General features: G+C 47.8%; 1 long non-coding RNA gene across 1 annotated transcript; it reads left to right on the top strand.

Annotated features, from left to right (window-relative positions):
- Window positions 1–3,097: 3,097 nt before the first annotated feature.
- Window positions 3,098–20,946, top strand: LOC129736906 (uncharacterized). Its single transcript, XR_008734082.1, has 2 exons — window positions 3,098–14,044; window positions 14,135–20,946. It is a non-coding gene; the product is annotated as an uncharacterized LOC129736906 (long non-coding RNA).
- Window positions 20,947–21,215: the final 269 nt, after the last annotated feature.

Here is a 21,215-nt window from a genome sequence, read left to right as displayed (position 1 = left end):
TAATATGTTATCTTACCTGTGACTGTTAAGTAGATGATTTACAAGCTTGTTGACACTGAGATTCTCTGCCCCTTACAGTAGGTGTAAGCACAGCTTGACACGGCAGCTATGGGAGTGGTAAGAGCTATGGAGAACTACAGTTTCTGGGACATGCACAAAGCACCCAGGAAACCTTGAGAGAAAACGCTATGCTGAATAGCCCACTGCAAGTCCTTCTGCCTGCTTCTGACAGGTCTAAATGCACTAAAATTGTCTTGCAGTCGCAGCTGCAAATTCAGAGCTTGCAGCGCTACTCCACATGGCAAATTTGCTACTTTGAGTAGTGGATCTGAGAGTCTGTGACTAAGAGCCACTTGCCAAGGCCAGGCTGCTGCAGCCTGAGCGGTATTAGCTGCTGCTGCATGAGCTTAGCAGCACAGCGCAGGAATGCCTGGAATGTTTCAGCCAGCAGGTACTTCAGAGATCCCACTGTAGGAAATGTCTGCACCTCTCATAGAAATAGTCCCCCTGCCCATTGCCTCTCTGAGACTAAGTAACAGCGGCCTCCCTCTTCTGCCCTCCAAGGCCCACACACACATGAAAATCTCTCCAGCTCCAGTCTTATCCCCAGCTCCCCCTTCTGAGGCAAAATCACCACGGGAAATGGAAATTCCACAAATCAGCAACATACCAGTGCCTTTGCAAATGTGCCTGTGGGTCTGGATATGGCCTTGGAAGGCAAGCAGGCTGCTTGTAGAGGATGGTCTCCTCCACAGCAGTGAGGCCAAATGTCTGCAGCCCAGCAATTCAATAGCTTCCAACGGCCAGAAAAAGAAGTTGCTGCTCTGCCTGTTTGAGACAGATGGAACTACCGTAGTTTTAAAGAAGACCATCTCTGCTTTATTTTGTAATAATCTTCTCTATGCTGTTCTCATCTTTCTCCACCTCTCCAACACTTTGGAGACATGGCTAACATTTTCTGAAAAGTGCTTTTCTGATTTTCCTTGTCTTTTAAACTTCCCACCTCTGCACAGCAATGCATGCACCAGCCCTGCACTCACTGCCAGTACCACCAAGAACAGCAAGGACTTGCACTCCAGTGTTTAGGGCTGTTCTGGGAAAGAAGGAGATACAGCATGGAACCCTTTTTAATACCATATCCTACAGACATAAGTTTTCCTCAGAAAACACTTCCTTGCAAGATTCCCAGACTGTTCTGTGTACCTGTGTCCATTGGATTAATTCTTATTGCTCACGGACCGGTCGCATGACTGGCAAGAAATATTTTTTGTTCATTTATAATTGGTTGAGAAACTTCACTTCTGGAAAGGAAGATTGTAAATTGCTGTAGCCGGCACTAAAATTGACGTGCAGTGTAGATGTGTCAGTCTTGGGGGAAATAAAAGCAGAGCTAGTTGCCAATTCAGCAGTGTAAACCTCTGGAAACACACCAGTTGATAATGTTTCCTTTCTTGTCTCCAAGTTTACTTGTGTCACTTAAGACAAGGTGCCATCAACCAAACCAAACACTTGCCAATGCTGAAAGAGTTTTTGCACCCACCATCCGCCCTGTTCATGACGTTTGTGTTAGGAACACACTAGCAGGGACAAAAGAACCAGCTATTCCGAAATACTTCATAGTCACCGCATGCAAATAGAGGTCTCCTAAGTGAGACCTTGTATACAGGCAGGATAAGCAGAACTTTCTGAGAGAAGAATTAAAGCAAACTCCAATGTTTCTTACAGAGAGGCAGGCACAGCTGACTTGCTGAAAAGAAAATATTGATTCAATACGTAAAAGTGAGAGGAAGGAGGAAATAAATTCACTTAACACAAGCCTTCGCTATGTTGGGAATCTACTAAAAGCTAGTTATCTCAGTGTTCAAAGGAGAAATTCCTCCAATACTGAGCGCATTCATCTGCGTTGCCGGTCTATGGCACTGGCAGAAGGCAGCTCAACCCGTCCCGGGTACGTAGAGCACAGAGAGGCTGTTTGGCTAGGATGCCTCCATTTCAGTATGATGAAACCCATCCTGAGACAAGCTGCTGCTGTTTGGGGCTCAGAAGGAAAGGGCCTCTGGCAAAGCAGTTGGACCAAGGATCGCTAGGAGCGGCAGCGTTAGTTACACAGACAAAGCTCCAGTCCTAGCAGCCTGCGTACCAAAGCCGCAGCCCCAGCAACAGTGAGAGGTGGGGTGCTACTTCCAGCTGGAACATCTAGGACTGCAGTGTGCCAGGCAAACTGCCCTGGCCAGGTTTCTCAGACACTGTGTACCCAGCTATAGACTGTGCAGAGCATGCCCTGCACAGAGAAGACTACAGTTGTGCAGTGGCTATTCCTCTGGGACCCAATGTCACAGGCAAATCCTGAGCAAACGGGGAAATCCATCTGCCAAGGACATGTCCAGCGGACCTCTGTGAACTACAGCAGCATCTCTAAATGAAAAGTGTTTGCTGCTGTTAAATAAATGTACAAGGAGAGGGGAGCACCCAGGAGAAGTGACGTGCAGCTTTAGCACTTCTTATGGAGGAAACATCCACTTCTGTAAACAGAACATCCACTTCTTGACTCAGGAAGAAGAGGTGGGGGAGGACAAAATAAGTGAGATGAAAACCAAAAGCGGGCTGAAAGGCAGACAGATGACTGGCCTGATGAGAGCTGTTCAGCTGTGATTACACACTGCTACTGTGTGCCCTTTGACTCCTGTACCACCTTATAGTAATTCAATTGCTTCCCGATTTTCTTCTCTCCCAGCGTCCCATTCTTTACTCAGCTCTGTTGCTGCTTTTCTTCCACTGTCTCAGCTGAGATTAGTGAGGCAACTCCCCTCAGCCAAAACACTAGCAGCTTGTTTATTGCTATCAGCACACACCTTAGTGCTTGCTGATCTCTCTGCCTTAGAGCACGTCTCCCTCCCCCTTTCATAATCTGCATCCTCTTTGGAGACCGTTGAATTCCAGCCTTTCCTTCTCTAACCTTCTTTCCTGTGCTATTCCCCTAAGTATCCCAAGGCTCTTACATCCCATACTACAGAGCCAACTCACTCTTCTCCTGCAATTCAGCATAAGAAATGGAGAATCCTAAGCATCCCTTGCTGGCTCGCATCTACACGTCAGTCATGCACTTAACCACTTCACGTGCAGCCAGTGCTGTGGAGTATTAAGGGTCGTCCCAGGTCGTGGGCACCTCTATAATACTTGAGAGAGTTTATTTAGCAGATAAGGCTCATGTTATTCGTTCATGCTCACAACTTGTGCAAACCCCCTGACAATTCACAGCCGAGGTCTCTTGACACCTGTGGAGATCAGTAATGCCAGGGTTCCAGCTTTTCAACCCTCTTGGACCAGGTTCTCCCTCCATCAGTGGTTCTCTTTTGATAGACTAGGGTGTAGTGGGCATGGAACAGCAAAAGGCCTGAGTTAGCAATCATTCAAATTAACACAAGCCTTCATATTGACTTCCAAGGCCTGAAGTAATCCCAAAAAGCTCAGCAAAGAGGATATAAGAAGCAAAGCGTAGTCCTCCATGATTTGGAGGACAGGAGCTTTCTAATATGGTAAAAGCAATCAGCACCAAAGCACCTTGTCTAGAGTGCGAGGGTTTTAAGTCTTCTGTTAAGCAGCCCCTCTTATGCCAAGTAAGTGAACATGAAAGCAGGAGCATCTGCCAAAGCTTTTAAGCCAGAGGAACTGTTTGTTCTGAATACTCAGAGCCTTCACTGAGGTCACTGATCCAACCGAGCCTCACAATCTTGCGTTTGAGAAGCATCTGGCCAAAGGGAGCCCATAAGCTGCAGATCTGGGATTGAGCTTGTCCCGGCTGTGATGTAGACCAGAGCAAGCTGAGAGCTGCCGCCATTACGCATGTGGGACACATCCCGTAGGAAGCACTGCCTGTCAGTGGTAGCTAGAATGAACCCAGATTTCTTCTGGTGGTATCAGCCTATCCCCAAACTCTTTCAATGTAGGGACTGACTGGAAATACCAAGGAAGATGGTGTTGGATATGGAGGGTGAGCAGCCTCCAGTCCAGGTGCTTCACGTTCTTTTGGGCTCCTGCAGGCAAGAGAATCCATCCTCATCATTTCCCTGAAGGAAAGGTGAGTAATGGGGCCCTTCATAGATTGCCAAAGGGAAAGTAGGGCCAGTTCTCCATGTGCACCGGGGCAAACTTCAGGAAGAAGGTAAAAACCAGCCACCTGAGCTCTTGCGTGCCAAGATAGAATGAAATCAGCAGAATTAGGGCAGTTTCAAGGTTTTACTAACTGCAACAGTGCAGTGACATCCACGCTACAGTCTTCTGTGAACCTGCTGAGTGAGTGGTAGAGCTGGCAGGACAGATTTCACTCAGTCCCTGAGTGGGTCTGATCCGCCACTGACTGGAACTTCAAAGCAGATGAGAAATGTCACCTGCCCAGACTAGTTGCTTTGCTTGCATGGACGGTGACACAAGCTTCTGGGGAAGGGTGAATTCAGCATGCCTTGACTTGTATAGGGAGAGGAATTTCCTTTAAATCATTATTGCTCTGCCAGCTGTAAAAACTCAGATGTCAATTTTTTGCACAACACTTCTCCAAACAAAGGCATTATACTGAGATGTGTAATTAAAATCTGCACTCTGAGGAACTGCAAAATTGACCATGCCTTCTGAAGGAAGTAGCTTCTAGAAGAAAAGTTAGCAACTCCAGAGAAAGGGCAAACTTTTTTCACAAAACTGGGGGAGGAAACAGAAAAATCCCTTGCTCTTGGATTTCTGCTTTCTACCACATGGTGCATGTTTTTATTTCCTTCACTGCATGAGAAAATGGTTGCACAGCTGCCTGGAAACCTCAGTGCATGGCCCCTCCTCCTCAGTACAGTTTAGTCTTGTTAATCTTTCCAAGGTCTCCCCTTTCCAGTGCCTATTGCACTTCCATCTCCCGGGCCATCACTACCTGTTATCCTCTCCTGTCAAGGTCACTCTTATCTCTGTTCTTGTCCCATGCTTTCTGCCTCCGCCTTCTCCTGTTGCCATCTTTCATGCAGGTGCCACACAGCCTCTCTGTTGTCTCGCTTGCTAACTCATCCAGTCTTGATGTATTTTCCAGAGCATCTGAAAGAGAGGAAGTTCTTAGAAGCTGGAGAAACCAAAGCCTTCAAACCTGACCAGTGTTTTTGCTGTCCCTCTGTGGAAGTCATTGCAAAGAGACTTGCTGGCCTTCTGCTCTGGGGGAAGGTGTGTTCTCACATAGTATCTCAGTTCATAACAAAAAAGGCTTCTGTACACTGAATATAATAGCAGATGAGAAACAGAGCAGAATAGGTTAGGAGGCTGTGTTCAGCTTAAAACAGCAAATAGTGTTTCCAGCCAAGCATAAGGGTAGTCCATAGTGTCAGCTGCTGTGTCTCTCCCCGATTAACAGGTCAAGAAACCTCCATTTTCCACAGCCCCGTGTTCTGCAGCGAGAGTGGCAACATGCACTTCTGCAAATGCCAAACCAGACAAGCGACGCTCGCTCACTGGCAGTGGTCTGGGCATTGATATTTCTCAATTAGGCATTCAGCTCCATCCCTGCATGCTGAGTTTAGCAGCTTAAAACACTGTTGCCACCCCTGCCGCATAGTTTGCTCTCAGAGCACGCTGACACAGGGTGTCCTCTCACCGCCCCAGAAGCAGGACAACAGCACAGGATTTATGGAGCCTGAGGGAATGATTTGCTGGAGCATACAATGTTGGCTTAGTGCCGCTACCGTGGAGGTCGGGGACGAATCTGCCATTGGCTTATGTGGCAGCTGGGACTATCGAAAAAATGCCACCCTTGGGCTCTGTGAACTTGGGCTGCTTTCTCTATCCCGCAGTAGAATTGAAAACTTATTTCATCCATAGTCCTGTGGAGAGGCTGGGCGGTAGAGAAGAGCTATCCAGACAAGCGTCCTTTTCTTCCTGGCAGCACTGTGAGATCTGCCCTTTAACTGGGCTCCTCCACAAAGGGACAAAATCACAACCCTTTAACCAGGAGCTTTTCCACCACATAGATTTGCCTCCCAGGTAGAAGTCAGAGAGCCACTGGTTGTCAGAACCCATCTAAGGCCTCACCCCAAACTTCAGTTGAACTTTGCAACAGCTTATCCTGCATGGTAGTTTTTCTCCTTGTTTAAACAGGTACCCAGGCTCAAGCAAAAAGTGATGGAATCAAAATCCTGGGAGACCCACTATGCATGACTATCACGGTTTAAGCACCACTGTTGTGCTTTCTGATAGTCATATCCAGGCAGTGTGGTGCTGGTAAGTAGAAAAAACATCTGAAAAGAATTTCAGAACTTAAGTCATGCAACTCAAGTAATGAAACAGCCAAGCAAAGAGCTAGAAAGGCACTGAAATGAAGCCTGAAAAGTCTTGCCAATGTCAACAGACAAAATCTGCTGTGCACCCAGCCTTAACAGGAAGCAGGAATTCCATGCCTAGAGATGTCTTCTGAACAGAAACTCCTGGAGATGTAAGCTCTGTCAGAGCACTGGCCCTTGGATGGCACCAGCCAACAGGTCTCTGGTGAGATGGCAAAACGGATTCCTCTGAAGTAACGCATGCTGTTATCTCAGAGCACATTACAAAGCCGAGGTGGACCTGGCATTTCTATTGAAGTTCAAGTCATCCTTGTTTCGGTGGAAATGTAATTCTGCAGCCCTTTAGTGATTCTTCAGCTGTGGAGGTCCAGAGTCTAAGGTCAGGCCCTCATAAATGAGAATTTACTCATGCTCAGCTGACTCTGGTGTTGCCCTTTGAATAGACACATCAACAATACGAGTTAAACTGCCTCACCCACTTCCACTAACCCCCTGCCTTTTTCGTACCATTTTGTCAATGCAAACTGGAAGTAGAGATGACAACTCAGACCTGCCAGAGTGAACTTTGGCTGCAGTGTGAACTGTTTACCCTGGCCGCCGGGTAGTATCACCCACCAGGCTCCAAAATCAACATGAACTACATGATCTGATGGGCTTAGATAACATTCACTAAGAGCAGACAGAGCAACACTAGAGAAGTAAACCATCATACTCCGACTACTGCTTTGTGAATTGCAACACAGTGCAGCTGCAATACACTTCTCTGCCCAAAGAAAGGGGACACACAGCTTGATAACTGAAATCCCACTTCACCCACCTACACAAACGGGGACTGAGTCACGGGCCTAGATGCTGTTACGTTGGAGTACTGGGGGCTGTTTGTAACACAAGCTGTCTGCCAGCACGTGATCGTGCCTGCTTGTACTAACTTAAAAGAAGCTACACGTTTAGAAGCGTGCCCCCTTTCAGGCTACGTCTCTAACGCAGCAGCCTCCTAGCACTGCTCTTAGCGCCGGTCCCTTGCACTGTTCTCAGTCTGTCCTTCAGAACTCTGCCCAATGGTCCCTGGAAAATTTCCCGGAGTGGTTCAGCTGACAGTAGCATTAAAAATCACAGCATGTGTCTGTAGGCTTCTTTGTATCGAACAGTCAGAGAGAGCACACAGCAGAGACGTAACTGTCACAGCCATGCTCTTAGAAGACTGCTTCTGTCTCAGGGTATGTCTTTACCAGAGATGACCATCTCCAAGCAGACAGCTGCAGATCTCACTCCAGTGAAAACCGTTTATTCCCCTAACAGCTGTAGAACTTCAAGTCTGTGCTGCAAAATCCACTACTCCAGTTCTACCCTTAATTTGAGGGTCATCCACACACAAAACCTCTTAAATCTTTCCGCTGGCACATCGAGATAAAGAGTAACATTATTATGAATGCCAGTCACTGCTACGACAGCCTCCCTGCCACACTAATTTCCCAGGACTGCCGTTGAACAGATTCCTTGCGCTGTCCTCCTCATCTTGTCCTTGAGAATTCTGCCCATTATTCCTTGGAAATTTTCCCAGAGCGGTTCAGCTTACAGCAGCACTAAGAATCACAGCACATGTCAGTAGATGTTTTTGTATCAGATGTACTGAGATACAATGCAACAGAGGCTTGATTATCACAAGGTTAGCTCTGTTATATCCCTTCTTGGTTATTAAAAAAAAAAAAAAAAAGGAAAGGAATGAATAAAGAAAGAAGTCATCAGCAAGAAGCCACAAACCCTTCCTTCAAGCGGTAACTAGGCTACCATTTTTTGGAACTTTTCCTGATATAACAAAAGACACCATGAAGACAGGAACTTTGGCAGCAGCGGTTTTGAACTCCACAACCCCTAATCTTCCTCTGGTTTTCTATGCATGTGTCACTGGAAATATAATCAACTTGCTAGGAAAACAGTCAACCTCCAAACAGCTATCTAAGCAGCAGCAAGCCTCTGGAAGTGACTGCTGCTAGAACTGAAAGAAGCGAAGGCAGCCCCAAATTCCTGAACTGATGCATCTCCTCTTTTGCCTGATGACTATCACCACAGTGACTGCAGGAGCTGCCACTGAGCCCTGGCTCTGTGGCTCGGGCCAGGGGTGCAGAGGACATAGCGCTGGGAGGGAAGTGACTTGGGCGCAGGGACCAGTGAAGGAGATGTGGGCTGTGGGACAGGGTGCTGGAAGCAGCCTTGGTGGTAGGAAGGATGATTTAAAATGGGAAGAGGTGCAAGCGTCTTCACTGAATACCAGCCTCAGAGGGCTAGCACAGGCAAAGGTACGGCAGGGTTATGAGAGGAGTCAGAAGGTGAAGGAAGAGGGGTTGAGGATGAGGAGCATGAAAGAAGGACTTGACAGCAACGCAGAAAATGCAGTTTAGCTGGAGCTGGGACAAGCTGATTAATTCCCCTCGACATCATTTGTGTGGACTGCTCCCTCTCCCGGGGAAATCTTGCCAAAAAAAATGAAAAATAACCACAATCCAAACCATTTCTTCAAGCAAACAACGCTCCCACAGAGCTCACAGGCAGACAGTCCCCATGCTTCAGGTTCCAGTCGGAGAGGGCAGGGTGTGAGACCCCCACGCTGCCCTTCCCAGTGCGTGATTCCGTCCTGGCTGGAGAAGCCCAGGGTGGTCAGGCCACCACCGCAGGGCTAAGCACCGCTCCAGCCGGCACAGCCCACAGCCACCTCTGCTCCCTGCTATGGCAGCGCTGCCAAGCAGCGCCTGGACCACCCTCCCCTCCCAAACCAGCAGCTAGGTGCTTACAAGCACTTCTCAGGGTGAGCGTTGGAGTGGAAATGCCTCTTTTCTGGGAATTGGACAGAGATTATCAGTTCCAGTCATGACTGCTGGTAAGGACTGACATTTTTAGCCAGAGAAATAAATTTCAGAGTCTGTAAGTGAGAAAAAGGAAGGACAATCCTGAAACATACTCTTGTGGTGAGAAATAAATCACCACTTACCTACCCTTTACTCCTTTAGGATACCAAAGCCCAGTTAAAATCTTCGCAGCGAAGCTAGCTCAGGAGATCCTGCAAGAAGATTAGAACCAGCTGCTGGAAAAATGGCATGTTACAGCAGCCAGCAAAGATCCACATGAAGCAGCCCTGGAGAGGTGAAAGGCTCTGCTGAGCTTAGCAGCTCATGAGCATATACCATACTGGCTGATACTGGTCTACAACTAATGCCCCTTTAGCCTCTTCCTTCTAAATCCTTGCCCAGCTGGAGCGGGGAGGGGGGGAAGATCTCTGCTGTGGAAAAGTTACGGTTCAAATACACACAATTAAAAATGAGAGAAGAGTTATTTCCATTTTACAGAGGGGAAAAGGGGGACACGTTTGCCTGTAAAGAGGAAGCAGTGGCAGAGCTGCCAAAAAACCTAACGCTTTCCAAATCCCTGGAGTTTGCCCGAAGTCATCCACCTTGTCGAGCTGCACGTGCTACGTCAGCTTTGTGGAAGCTTTCACCCTGGTGATGCAAGGAAGAAAAAAAGCTTTGCTTGATTCTTAGCAGTCTATGATGGTCATCATGTGATACCACGTCGGGCAATCACGCATGCCATCAGCAAAGGTCACAAGACGCACAGCCATTCCTCTCGGCTTTACAGCTGCTTTCCAGAGCCAAGGCTCCTCCTTCTTACACCAGTTTGTGGTCAAGTGAAGCAGCACTCATGCCTGCCGAGCACTGGGAAGCCCTATGCGATGGTCAGGCCCTGTAAGAGGCACACCGGTTTTTGTCTGCAGGCACCAGCAAGAGAACCGTAATGGATTTGCAAAATCTAATTAGCCTAAATAGATTCTTACTGCAACTGCAGCTTCTTGGCAACATAAAAGGGATACAAGTCTCACTTCTACAGATATGCTAGGTTTGTATGGGGGGAAGAGCGTTTCCAAAAGATAAAAAGGAACAGAGGAAGGTTACTGTTGCCCTACATCTTCTGTAAGCTAGAAAAGGAAAGAGGTCTAATTGTTTTACTGACCATGGGAGTTATGGCTACCTAATTCAAGACTCATAATACATACACAGAAGTCTGCATAACTAGGAAAAGCCCTTGTCCTGAGGAGCTTATAGCTTTATTAGCCTTACAGGCTTTGTTAGGCAATAGGTGGTATCATCCTTGTTTTACAGAGACCAGGAGCCAGAGTTCAAATGCTTCGGTGACTTGTAAGGCAACTCTAGTAAGGCAAGTGCGAAGGGCAACAGGAACAGGAGAAGCACTAAATATAAGGTGGAAAAGTTCAAGAGTATAAAAAAATACTATCCGTTGCAGGATTCCCTGACCAAAGCAGCCAAGCAGCCCGATTCCCAGGCGCCCACGCTGCTCCCTTTTCCCCGAGGCTGGCACCACTGCCGCCGGGGCTGCGGCACGGGAGGGCAGCTGGTGCCTCAGGTGCTTTGCCACCAGCCTGCCTCTACCAGAGGTCACACACACAAGCTGGGTGGCTGAGGCAGAGGACAGGTCCCTTCTGCTTCCCTCGGCATGCTGCTTCTGGCAGGGGCACTTCTCTCATGAGCTCTGGAGAAGCGCAGCTCGCAGGGCGCTCACCCCACCGACACCTGCGACCGCTTCTCCGCTGATGAGAAGCATCTGCGTACGCTTTAGAATTGGCAGCACCTCCTCTCTCTTCACCTTCCTTTCTGTCAGCCAATTTGACTTTCCGGAGCACCCAACCTCAGCCAGACTTTCAAAGCAGACCAGGGTTTGGGCACTGTTCTGCTTTCTTTTTCTGCAGAAGTAAAATTTGCCTTCTGGGGTTCAGTTCGGGGGCACACAAACAGCTTTTAACAGCCAGTCAACATCTCCTGCATCTCTAAACACCATTGTACCACTGGACTAGCTGGTCAGTGTCAGGGAATGCTTAAACCTGCACAGAAGGTGACGCATCAGGTCTCTTCTCTGCACTTTAAACTGGGTTTAGGAGATCAGCGCCACTTCAGTCTGGCACCGCTCGGCTCTATTCCCTTAAGGCAGCCAGTTCATGTTTCTGTGCCCCAGCGCCTCCATCTCTTTGCCACCGTAACTGATCCCCTTCATAGATCATTTTGATACGTGGTAGATTATTGCTGCATTGATCTCAGTCATTTTTGATCCAAAAAAGGGATAGGCAAAAATAAGAGTCCTGAAGTTTAAAGCCATGGTTTCCGTGGGAGCAGCAAGCCAGGGCTGCCAGAGCAAGCAGGGGCGGCACACCCTGGACTGAGGGAAGGCCAGGCAGTGTTTGGTACATCTTCTGCTGCTTGTATTCCTCCATAGTTTTCATTAAGACTTCACAGAAATGAATCTACTATTTAGATAATAAATACCTTACGTTGTGGGGGAGAATATCAAGTAAACCAAACACGAGGGTTCAGTATTCCAGAAAGAGATGCTGACTAGGTGGCTGGGATCTTCCAGCTCATAGCATGGAGGTGCGACCCCTGCGCACTGGTTTTTACTGGTTTTAAAGCGGCCCGTAGCAACCAAACAGGCAGAGCCAACTTGTTTTCACTCGATTTTGGGAGCTGTAAGACCAGCCAGCAACCCCTCCCCCCCCAGGAACGCACGCAGCATTCCTGAGGCAAGTGTTAATGCTGGATCTTGACCAAGAAACGATTCCTACAGACTCAGCGATGAGGAGGATGTTACACCACTCGCCTCTTCCCACTCTTTTTCCCTGCTAGCCCTGTGCCTCCTGTACTTGCGCCTCGCCCGCTCCCAGGGCCTTTGGCACAGGGATGTGCGGCACAGCCTGTGTCCTTCACACCAGTGATTCCGGCTTGTGGGAACAGCAGAAACTCAAGGCATGGATGAGGCTGGAAAATCCCAAAGGAGAAACCTCCTGCAGGTGGAATACAGAAGGATTAAAACCAGCAAGAGCAAGCTATTCCCCGATTCCCCTTGCCGAGCGTTGCTCTGGCTTGGCTGGCTCCCTCCCGCCGGCTCACGCTGGTTGGGTGTTCTCTTCCCCCGGTACCATTCAGACGCACTCCTGGGATATGACACGGTAAAGAGCAATAAAGCGCCAAACCGCTTGTAACTAACACCGGCCGGTTCCTAAAGGGATATTCCTCCCTCGGAATGTGAGTGCCACCTTGTGCTGGGAACATAACAGTCCATGGATAAAAGCTTGTCCAGACCAGTAACCCAGAGAAGGGCGACAAGAAACCACCATCTCCCGAGTGAAGCTGCACCGGCCGTTTGGATGTTTGGGGACCTTCCGTGCTGGAGCCAGCCAGCCCCGTCCCAGCACCCTGCTGCCGGGTGGGTGCTGTGCGGGGGGCAGGGGGCTGCAGCCCCCCGCTCTGCAGGCGCGCGCCAAGCCCAGGCAGCAGCACAGGGCCTGGCCCAGCCAAGGGCACCAACAGCTACAGCTGGTGGGTGCCAGCTCTGTCCTCGGCAAGTCCAGGGAGAAACAAGGTGGCACCTTCGTAAAATTTTGTCGAGTGTTCCCGAGGTCCCCGTTGGCAACAGCCAAGCGTGTAAGTAATACAGGTGTGGGAGACGAAGCAGTGAAACGCAACAAGCATTTACAGAGCAACTTCCAGATGCAAAGTACTGCTCTCCTAAAGCAATGCGCAGGTGAGAGAAGCCAGCTGGCTTGCTCGCGGGGAAGAAAAGCAGGGTTTGAGTCTCCTATTTGTTTCTTTAAAATTCACTTTGAGGCTTTTTCTCTAAAGATGGATTAAGTTTCATCTGGTCAAATTATGTGAGATGCCTCAAGCGAGTTTCTGAGAATGCCTGCTTCTCTGCAGTGATTTGGGGCGGGGGGGGGGGCTTTAGCATCGTCAGCCTGATGGAAAAGTTTTTCCATTCATTTGTTCAAAAATGGGAGGTCGTTACTGTGTGAAAATACATGTCAAAGCTAAAAGATTTTGCACTGCTGTTGATCAATTTAAATTTAACCTTTCTATAACTTGGAATATTTTTGCAAGCCGGCTATAGCCTCAGAAACAGTATTGCTTTGAGTTTTATTCACTTCGGGTTTCTCCACAAACTTAAGAGGGGGAAAAAAAAAAAAAAAAGCAGCTTCTGGAAAATATTTCTTTAGCAAGGTAGGAATTCCTTTGCAAACACCTTGGAAAGGAACAGGGTGTGAGTATCCTGTTCATGACAACTGCTCACAGTCAAAATCCAGTAACCTGAATTTTGCAGTTAAGACTACAGCTAGGAACTCTACGGATTGAAAGAGCCACAAGGACAACACCTTTTTCTCAAAGCAAAGGTGATAAACCCAGGAACTTCAGATTTCAAGTGATGTTCAAAAGAAATCTGGCTGTGCCACGGAATTGCAATTAAAGCACACAGCTCTTATCCCAAAGGGTCTCACACAAAGCAAAACTGCAAAGCCACACATCTAAGCAGTCCGTCCATCCCCAGCAAGACAGAGCTGTGTATAAAGGTTACGCTCTGTGTGCATGCTCACAAGGCTGAGTCAAACCAAGAGCACTAAATGAATCATTTCCCCATTAGCGATTAACCACCACAGCTGCCTGTGGGCAGGGGGAGCACACCTCGGCTTTTTGACACTGCGCTCTGAGCGGGGAGGGAGGACCCTCCGCTGGAACTGCAGAGTTTCAGAGATGTCAACCAGAGCTGAATTTTACCTTCTCTCTCCCAGACTCCTGCCGTGGTCCTCATGCTAATGCTCAGCACCACCCGTCCACATCGGCGTGAGGACAACCACGAGCACTCACCGGGAGCACCGGACCAGTTCCACAGTCCTAGACGCAAGCTCTCAGGTGGCTTTTCCAGTCTCTAGACACCTTTCTCCTCTCCCTGTAGACGTGCCGCTTCTGGGGCATTTGCACCTTGCCTGCATCTTTTTCCAGGGCACGTGCGCCTTGCCTGCAGGTCGGGTCAGCTGCACGGGGTGGAAGCGTGATACTGGAAAAGCCCTTAAAGAAAGGGCCTGAAGATGGAGTAAAACATGAAACTCCCAGACGGAAGCGGTAAGCAGGGAGCGAGCAGAGGACCCTGTGACCCAAATACTTCCCAGCAGGGAGGCACACCATTTAATCGGATGCTGGATGCCACTGACGTGGGGGCATCCATCCATGTGCTCTGCCCGACAGCGCTGTGAGAAGGGCCATGCCCATACAAACTAATTACTGATTAGCCTAATAACTCTATCCTTAATATTTGATTACAACACTTTTACTGACAGCATAATTACTGCCCAACCTAGCAGAGAAGCACCGCACACAAGCAGGCATGGGACAGCCATCATCATCATCATCATCGGTTAGATACAATCTGCCTGTCCTCACTAGCCGACAGCACGGGCTTTCCCTTCCTCCCTACCACACACTCCTCATCCTCATCTCCCTGCCAGCCTCTGCAGGTCCTGCACGTCCCGGCCACCCTGATACACCGCTCAGACCCAAGAAGGTCCATCTCTGGCAGCGGCCGGTAAGGCAAGGCTGGCACATGGGCAACACGTTCACACACTCCTTTTACAAGCAATACTCCCGGTTTCCTCAAACCGACCCGAGCTCAGTGGTGTAAACTCTCCGTTAAGTGACTACACTTACAAACACCACCATCAGTGCTTCCTGCGCATAGCTACAGCTTTAGAATTGGTGTACTATAAACCTAGAAAATATCAATGTTTTCTGTATTTCTTCTGCAAAGAAAAGGCTTTTAAGTTCTGGGGGGTTTGGTTGGTTTGGTTGGTTTTTAACATAAAGATGAGATGCTACCTTTCAGCCTGCCTTGAAACTTTTAAAAATATTCAGAAAACTTATAATATTTCAGTTCCTCAACTTTTCCTTAATCCCCTTCCCATTTCTTGCCTGCTATTTTTGTATCTTGAGTTCACACTTGATGCTGTTTGTATCTGCCAAAATAACTGAAACACACACACACATACAGTTAGTTTCACCAGAGATTTCATTTGTCATCCTGTGCTGTAAATTAAAAGTAGATATATCAACAGCTTTGGGCTTTTTGCTAGAAATCTAATAAACCTGAAAAGATTTTCATTTTATTACACAACATATTCCCCCAGCTGGGATTCTTTCCCATTAGTCACTTACTCCAGGCAGCTGAATCATCTCTGCTACTCAATACTGGCCTTGGAATTCAGAGTAACTTACACAAAAGGACTCACTCCAGGCTTAAACCTTACACAATGCTGTGTGGAACAGCACTGATATTTTTGGGGGGGGGCAGGGTGTGAAACTATTTTTCCACTTGATTTTACAACACTCAATTTCAATATGAAAGTTAACAAGGCAGCTAAGTGTGGACAGGAAAAAAACCCACGTATTCTGTCTCAATACATATCCCTTCCTCCCCCCCCCCAACAGAAGAATAAAAAGAATATTTTTTAATTTCAAAATGGTTTTAAATGGAAGTCAGCATGCAGAAAATGCATGGGACATCTACAGGGTTTTAAGATTTAAAAAACCTCGTAAGTTATTCAGCTATGAAGAGATACACAACTTTGAAATATAAAAGAAAATGCACTGAATTTTCAGGAGTGATTAATATATCCCCAGAACCTTTGTCCAGTCCCACATTTAAAGAGCAGTTTGGTTTCTGGATGTCACCGTAGATCTACGACAGCTATCTACGATAGCTCCGAGGGCTGTCCCCGGATCCGGACAGACCATCCTCCTGTCTCGTCAGCCTGTATCATCCAAGAGGTGCTGGTAACCCCGACCATGAATGATCCAGCAGCCCTGCCCTAACGCTGCACACGCCTGGTTTTTGCGGATATGAATGGAACCATGTCCTGTCCAACGCCTCTCTGGGACTGCCATCCTCTACCTTAGATCTGCCAGTTTACAACCAATTCTGTTGTATAAAGTGGTACCCAAACAGTAATTGGAGCAGAAAAGACTATAAATCTAATTACAAAATAGAATTGACTTCTGATGAACATCAAAAAGCATCAGCGGAAAAATCTATGGTTTGTTGGACCCGCTGATGGCTCCACACTTGACAGAAACTGGCTAATGAACCCACCGGTCCTCGGCTGCTGAGCTGAAACAGCTCCCAAGCAGCACCGCTTGGCCCGTACCTGTGTCAGCACCGGCCACCTGCGCCCACAGCGGCGGGACAGCCCTGCCGAGGCTGCTGTTCCTGAGGCAGGAGCTGCTCTGGTTATGTTTCACGCAAGGACAAATCCGAGGAAAATGACATCTCAAACGTAGCCACCTGGGAAGAAGTCATGGATCCCCTTTGCCTGTGGGGAGGAGGCGTAACTCTGAAACAACCACATACACCTTGTAATAATAAAAATATTTTATGGGGTTAGTGTAAATAAGGGGTGTGAACTCAAGCGTGACTGCCACAGAAGTTCCCCTGGCGGGCAAAAAAAGCAGCCCCTACAACAGGTGAAAAAAAGCAGATACACGGTTAGCACCAACCTACTGTCACCTCACTAACCTGGGACATCACCAGTTTTGGAAGGAGCAGCAGAGATTTACGCAAGGGCGCAGGTTTACTTACAACCCAACCCAAGCAAGAGAATACTGGCCGGGGAAGGAGTTCGGGAGTACGCATGATACTAGCGGATATAATGCAAACTTACGTGACTTTCCTTTTCATTTTCAGTAAGTTTTCTTCTGCACAGCTCCCAAATCTTTACCCTTTTGTTCTAAAAAATGCAACCAACCATGCAAACGCGGGGAGCAAAGGGATTCTGTTTCTGAGCTTATTTTAATGAGCGCGCACTGGCAGTGTGAGGCAAAACACAGAAAGAACCCAGAAAAAAAATGCAAACCAAACCAAGTCATCCAAAAGCAGAGGTGAATACGTACTTCAGGGAGTACCTTGGATGCATTTAACATGGCGTAGTTATCAGGGCAACTGATTAAAGCCAATGCACCGAGAACAAGAGTAACACTGGACGATGGTGAGCTTCATGCAAGCTAATAACTGAGCATGCACGGTACATAGAGACAACACCTAACGCCAGCAAATACACTGGGGGGTGGAGGGCTGGGAAACAACCCGGCCTTTGAAAGACAGAAGGAGGGGGAAAAAAAGAAAAAAAAAAAAGCAACCAGACTTGCATGTTAATCTCCTAGAGAAAGCACAGCAACTTTATCAGGCACAGTTTTTTCAAGTCCAAACTCCCCTGCTTGCTGGAGCAGCATTTGAGGCAGGAGAGAGCGTTGGCTCAGAGGGGGACTCATCTCAGTGTTGTAGTAACATTCGACAATCACAAGCTTCTGCTGCTGGCAGAACATCGCTGCTTCTCAGCACAAGCAATTTTCCAGAAATTCCCCGATGTCAAGGGAAACGTCCCTGTAGATGTGAAGCACGAAAAGGCTTGATTCTTGTTTGGCTATTTCCAATCAAATCGCTCCTCCTCAAATAAATGTAAAATACCTTTCTTATCACTCCAGAGACCACAGGAAAGGTTACACTGCCCTATGCATGACAAACACAATGAGCAGTCACCTCTTCTCTCCAGGACTGACACCAACAGTACCCAGTAGGATCAAACCGTAACATACGTTGCGGTGACTTCACTTACAGTAAGTCCACGCAAGCTTCTACTTGAGCAGAGCGCTTGGGAGCGCTCCCTCTCCTGTACGCTCGCTGCCTTTATTTTTTAAAGAACACTCACAATTCCGTAACACTGTTTTGTGAAGAAACAGCGTGTGGGTTTTTGCCTTACGAAGAACCGACACCTTTGCCCCTACCCTCTCCATTCACCGTATTGAAGGTGCGAGTGGGTTAACAGTCCCGCCCGCCGCCCGAGCGTTGGGCAGCTCACGCTAAACCTGTCCTGGGCACGTGCTGCCTGGGCCAGGATGCTCACAAACCTGCGGCCAAGTTGCCACTTCCACGGTGCTCATAACGCTACCTTTCTGGCCTCACCACCTGTTAGGCCGAACGTACAACAGGGCCCATCTGGAACACGCTCCCTCCAGTGCCTCAGCTCGCTAGAAGATGAGCTGTGGGCACCCTACGCCCACCCAGCTGCTGCGTCTCTTCCTACTGGTCCCTTGGGGAATAAGACACAAAGGCTACGCAGGGTCCCAAGAGCCAAAGGATGAACAGCTTCACAGCGCCTCATCCCGACCGCAAGGAACGTCCCCAGCCCGTCGGGTTCTCGTGTGCGACACAAACATCCATCTTCTACTACTACTAAGGTGAGGGAAGCATCAGGACCTGCCAATTTACATAGGAACAATGAAAAAAAATATTTTCTGCAGCAGGGGAAGGATAGAAGAGACAGGGGTTCTGCAACCCCTGCCTACCCCATCAGCTTGGGGGTGGTGGGGTTATTGGATTATTTTTAAGGCATCCGTAACACCAAAAATCTGTACCAGGACATAGCTATGGAGCCGTCTACCCTGGCAATGACTAAAAGCTTTTGTTCCAAGTTCTCCAAGACAAGAAGACTGTTCAGTGAAGAAGAGCAATCCAGAGCTCCTGATGCCCAAAGAGCCGCTTGTACTTATTTCCACATCAGAGGAAAAGAAAAGCAGCTCTCATTATGGGGCTGACTGAACTAAGAGTTATGAGAGGAACACCTGCTCCAGGAAAGGAGCTATTGCCTCTGAAGGCAGATTCTTTGCAATTCTTCCACCACCCGTTTCAGGCTCTGCTTTCATCGCTCAACGCCGTTCAGCCAGCCCAAAGCTTGCCCTTGAGCACACGGGTCAGTAAGTACCAACCGCGTTTGCTGGCTGCACCAACCCTTCCCCCAAACGCTCAGTGCGCGGGTTCTGCAGACCAGGCACCCTAGCCAGAGCCACCCAGGCTGCCGGAGGGCCCACCAGTGCCAGCAGGAGCAGCAGGGAGACGGGGAGCTGCAAGGAAAACGGTCCGTGGAGCAAAGCAGGGGCAGGGGCACCCCAGACCGCGGGCAGATGCTCTGTTCCGCCCCCTCCACTCTCTCGCTGATGCAGCCACACACTCGCAGGGCGCATCACCCGGTGACCACGTGAGCTCCCAAGGAAAGAGCTGCACGACTGTTACTTGTCACCGGCTGCTTGCTGGTAAACTTCCTACGACAGAGCGAGCCCTTACCGCAGCTATCCGCCCCGTCACCCGACCTGTGATAACCCATTTGTATGCGATATAGCACAATTAAAAATCCCACCAGACAATCCACCGCAGCCGGCTCAGTACTCCAAGGCGTCCACGTACCTACCCGAGCTTCTGTGTTCACTCTTCCGCGAAGTGAAAGCCCAGGCCTGACGGGAGAGACTGTGCGCTACATGACATACGGGCCTGCCTCTTTCTGGAAAATGTATACGCTCTGTACATCAGACACAGCTGGCCTTTAACAGCTGGACATTGTAAAAAACAACGTTACAAATATTATGTTTAATTCTGCACTTAATTCTCTGCTAAGAATACAGGAGGGAAGTGAGATGAAGGCAGATTCCACCGCCTGACCTGCAGTCTGACAAATTGCTGAAGTGCGTTTGGAAGCATTTCTTTGAAAAAATTCTTCGTGGCAGTGAGGGTCAGAGAGACGGGCCGAGCCACACGATCAGCTCCCAGGCAAACTCACCCACCCCTTTCCACTAAGGCTTCCACAGCTGCGCAACACAGCGGTCACCTAACTCAGGCTCTTGCTCTCCTGGGCAGAGGGAGTTGCACCTGGCAGGAGAAGAGGAGGCAGCTGACAGCGCACTCAGCGGGTTCCACAGCACGTGTTTCACGATGCGACTTCTGTTTCTGCACCCCGAGATATAAACACTCTAAACCCATGGCCAAAACCACCAACACCATAGACCACAGTGCCACACAGTTATCCCAAATACATTTTAGATCCGTTTCCAAGAAGTTACTTACACATGAGCCGACTGACACACAACCAAGCCCGCTGTGCCCAGAGGTTTCCTAACAGCCTTTTATTAAAACTGAAAGAGCCCCAGATTGCCCCGACGCTCTTCATCGTTATCAAGCAGACTCTGAAGTATGAAGTGAACTGCGTATGAGCAAAGAACTCCAACTGATGCAGAGTTTAAAACTAGGTTTACAATTTCCTATTTTATTGGCATGGATGTATTTCTAAACTTAAAAACCCTTCTGGCAAGTTATCTCAATTTCTTATGACAAAATTTCTCACAACACACAAATATTTACAACATATACATATTTTTTCAGTCTTTTACAACTGGTTCTTAAAAGACAAACAATTTATAGGTTACCACAGAACAAAAGCTGTGACTTAGTTGTTTTTAATTTCATAAAACTATCATAAGTTAAAGTGAATAGATTTTCTTTAAATTCCTTGTAGCATTTTACAAGTGCAACAGAAAAATATGAAGAACCAATTTAGGATAGCTGCAGTTCATTGGATAAATGTTGCCCGTTGTAATCACATTATTTCACAGCAAATTCTTGAAAAAATAAGCACCAATCATTCTTGCAAAGAACAATTTTATCTAAAAGTATTGAAAAGTGTTAAATACAAGGTGTTTAATTTACATAACAAGCAATAAATACACCATATCCAAACTTTTATTCTGCATACTGCTACCCTTGTACATATAATGTACTAAAAAGTCAGCAAATTGTCAACACCTTTTCAAATTTTTTTTTCTCTTTTCTTTAAAGAAATCAATTTGACTTCCAACCAACGGTTTGCTACTATAACAAAGGCCACAAACAGTACGTCTGGGACAGCATACAGTGTTAAAACTGACAAACTCCGGGGGGGGGGGGCGGGGGGGGGGGGCGGGAGGGGGAAACATCTAGCAAATAAATCGAAAAGCTGTAATCATTGCTGGTGATATTAACATATACTAGAAAACCTTAATATGCTGCTACTATGATTTTTTTTTTAATTGTTTAGTCAAATATCGTAAGAGCAAACTAATGCTCTTTACTGATCAAAAATAATTATGTAGCCACACTGTATTCTCATTGTCCTGCATTTGAAAGATTTGATGCAATTTCATAACTTTGCTTGAGCCTTTATTTTACAACAGA

The sequence above is a fragment of the Falco cherrug genome, chromosome 10 (assembly GCF_023634085.1).
Source record: "Falco cherrug isolate bFalChe1 chromosome 10, bFalChe1.pri, whole genome shotgun sequence".
Lineage (NCBI taxonomy): Eukaryota > Metazoa > Chordata > Aves > Falconiformes > Falconidae > Falco > Falco cherrug.
Note: the sequence above shows the minus strand (reverse complement) of the source record. Positions and strands in the feature narration are given on the sequence as shown.